This window comes from Rosa chinensis, chromosome 7, assembly GCF_002994745.2.
Source record: "Rosa chinensis cultivar Old Blush chromosome 7, RchiOBHm-V2, whole genome shotgun sequence".
NCBI lineage: Eukaryota > Viridiplantae > Streptophyta > Magnoliopsida > Rosales > Rosaceae > Rosa > Rosa chinensis.
Window position 1 is genome coordinate 28,463,513 of NC_037094.1, and position 3,874 is coordinate 28,467,386.

General features: G+C 36.2%; 1 non-coding gene across 1 annotated transcript; it reads left to right on the forward strand.

Moving 5' to 3' along the window:
* Positions 1-1,210: 1,210 nt before the first annotated feature.
* Positions 1,211-1,313, forward strand: LOC112181073. Its single transcript, XR_002928681.1, has one exon. It is a non-coding gene; the product is annotated as a U6 spliceosomal RNA (small nuclear RNA).
* The last annotated feature ends 2,561 nt before the right edge of the window (positions 1,314-3,874 follow it).

The following is a 3,874-nucleotide window of genomic DNA, read 5'->3' on the forward strand; positions in this document are numbered from 1 at the left end:
TATATTGAGTTAACTTCGTTTATAGTTTCGACTTTCAACTCTATACTTCAACTTCTTGGATTTTGAAGTTCCGGTTGGTTTACTTCTTATTCGGATTTGCTGTAGTAAGGTCTTACAATGTTTCTATGTTTCTAGAATTGGCATTTGAGTTTGGAACAAGTCTATCATATTTGCTATAAAGAAATAGATTTGTATCATGGTAATGTATATGGACTATGGAGGTATCCTGGTATGTGCCGTTAAGATTTGTATCTCAGCAAGGATTGGTGTTTGTTGTTTTGTTGGGATTAAGAAATTGATAGGGCTTCACTCATGGATCTGTCACCTGTGAATGCTTGAATGAGTTGAATGTCACTTCTCAACTCCATCACCCTTTCCAGTTTCCATTCATGTTGCTCATTTGGGTTTTTGATTCTGTAGAAGTTTCCTGAACTATTCTCAATATTTAACAGATACGAAAACGACACAGCAAGTGAATCCACCGACACTGATTCAACTAAGTTGGGAGCTTGTGGCCCTGTTTGATAATTATTGTGTTGCTTATATAATTAACACTTGCTGGTGCTTAATAGAGCACAAAGACCTAGCAACCCTAAAGAATATGCAGCTTGTGTGAGTTTCGTATATGATCTCCAGACTCAAGAAGCAAAGAGAAAAGTAGATAGATTTTATTTTAATCTAGAAATTTGAGTAAGATCATTACTGGAGACTAGGAATATTGACTCCTGATAAGAAAATCATGAAAATAACAAAAGTCAGAACCCGTCTAGTTTACTTGGACCCAGAAACTAAAACCAATCAATGAATGAAACCTAAGCTTGTGTGTGCCAGACTGCCAGTGAATGAAAAGATTGCAAGACACGAGATCGAGCTGCATTATTCATCTACGTACATCCTCCTTAACTACCTCTCTTTAAGCTTTATTTTTATTTCATAAAAGTTGAATTAAAATACATTCTATTACATGGAATAAGACCTTGTAACATGGTCTTCATGTTCGTGTAAAGATTATTCAAGAAATATTAACTTAGATAGGTGCCATAAGCAGTCAAACTTTGTTAGTTTTTAAATCTTGGTTAGAAGTTTAAAACCAACTACGAGAGGACACGTGAGGCACGTGTGCTTTTAAAAAATCTGTTTTGCAAGTCCCACATCAAGAAACAACGTTGAGGTGAATCTGTTCATATCAGCAGAGCTAGCACCGTAGCTCGTCCCTTCGGGGACATCCGATAAAATTGGAACGATACAGAGAAGATTAGCATGGCCCCTGCGCAAGGATGACACGCATAAATCGAGAAATGGTCCAAATTTTTTGGGGACTTTTTTTCATCTTTCGATTCCAGGTAGCCTACCTTTGCTTTCTGGGTCTTCGTTTTTTCTTCCATTCTGTTTGCCTTTTGCGACATTGAACCATCAGTGCCTCAGTGATCCAGTATTTATGAATGCCCATGTAAAATTGAGACATTGTCCACCACCTGTTTGATGAAATGCCTCTCCGACAATGTTTACTTTTTTTGTTTCATTCCTTTGATTCATTCAAAGTTCACCAGCTGTTTGATGGTGTATCCCTTACATCTAGCTTAGTTCTGGGGGTTGAAGAACAAAACTCAGATAACGCATCCTTGTTTCTGCCTGAACTACATCAACTTTGTTAATACTTTATGATGGTTCATATATTTTTGACATTGTGGGTAACTTAGCTCTACTTATTTCCTTCTAACTCGGATAACCTTTTTTTTTTTTTTTTTATAAACCACAACCCCCTCCATGCACATGTTATTATCGTGAACTTTCGAATCTGTTTATAATTGGACAAGATATCCTTGTCCATTACTTCAAGTGTCTGATTTAGAAGAGCCATATTTTAGTATTTTCTTGAATCTCTGAATCTTATGTTCCCTAATTTAAACTGTCTTCTGATTTTTTTAAAAAAATTGGAGTCTCTGAACCAATAGTTTAGAGAGTTCATATGATGTCACCAATTGTCTGTACAAGATGTGTGTCCTATTTACTTGCATATTCAAGTTTTCTTAGGAATACTCATTGTTGATTGGTCAAGAGATAAGATAACTGATACGTACTACACACCAAGAGCACTAGCACTTGGGGTGCATTTTGGAACTAAAGATGCTAACCGGTACCTCCGTCTTTGACTCTGCAAAGAGTATCAAGTTAACCACTTCATTGAGATGTCAGTTGCCCTTTATATGAATTGGTTCTTGTTGTAAAGCTCTTAAAAATTTACAGTTAATTGTACTTGGTTAAATGTAAAGCAATGCATATATAAGCCTTTAGGACGCTAGAAATCAAATAGGAGCCAATCGTTACTATTACATGTGTTTGAATGACATGCTAGCTTTTTTTTTTTTTTGGTAAGCAAAATGGTGGTCGGGTGGGACTACTACTCCGGGGCCGAGAGCAACATGGGTAAGACCCCTCCCCATAGAGTGTTTTTCACATGCGGATGATCGAACCAGTGACCTCCTTACTACCAGGAGTATCACTGTAGCGTTCGCCCAACATACAGGGCCAGCTTGCTACCACTGGACCAAACCCCATGGGTTGAATGACATGCTAGCTTTTGGGGGTGGCGGTAACTTTGCTTTATGCTTAGATGGAGATCTGTAAGTAACTTTGCTCTTGCACTGTTTTCCTCCCATAATCAGATGGAGAAAGACGTACACGTCCTTTTCTTTGTTATTGTAACCTGTAAACTGTTTAAGGTTAAGCGGAACTAGCGGACCTTATGAAACATTTGGGAACTTATTATGCTTGGCTCATAAACCAGAGTTTGAATTGAAGAATGTTGAGGTAATCTCCTTATATTTGACTCTTTAAGGTTGGATTATATCAGTACGGACTATCAATCTGTCACTGGCCAATTTATTGCCACTGACCAAAATCATTTTTCAACACTCCTATTGCTAGAGTGCATTAAATTGAATTGAAAGGACTGTTCTCAGCATTGTCCCACCCACTTATGTACTTGGATCTGTAACTAAACAGATATACTTAAATGTGGGTACTAGGAAACTAGTATCTCAGGACACAAACTGATAAAAATTTTATGCTTTCTTTTTTTGTACTATGTCAAAATTTTACAAGGAATCTATCTTAGCATCAAATTGGACTTTGGCTCCATATTTCTAATGAGCAATACCTGTGCATTTTTTCACTTATGCAGCTTTGGGGCTTTACACATGCATCACGGTATCTTTCTTGATACAAGGCCTAAATGATTTTGTAGCAAAGCTTCAACGGACATTTTGCTCATTTGTATCTATAGATGTATCTGTTTATGATTCCATTCCTTTTTCTTTTTCTTCTAGTTTACTCCACGTACTATTGAACATAGGAGGGTTGAATTTGACATGGGATGAATGACAAAGTAATTAGATTTGAAAATTGTAGCTCATCGTCTTAGTTGCTATATGCAAAAGTATAATGCCTTTAAAATATAGTTTCTTCATTTTATGTAGTTGTAAGCATATTTGAACAGCTACTGGAATACAGTTGTGATGCTTTAGATATACTGTAAATGGAAGACTAATCAACCAGAGATATATACTTGGTAATTATACATATTTATTTGTTCTGGTACAAGTAGTTGCCTAATTGTTTGACAACCATTGTAATTCGAAAGTGATTTTCTCAACTTCTTTAAGATTTGCCAATAAGCTGGATAGCTCCCTACTGTCAGAATTCTGTCCATCTATAGTAGCAGTGGCGGAGCCAGGAAGTTAAGTTTACTGGGACGCAAAAAAATAATAATATAAAAATATACAAAATTTTTAAATGTAATTTCTATCAATTACAATGGTAATTGTGCTCGACCAGATTTCATATTTTGAAATTGATTGTTGCATAATAATCT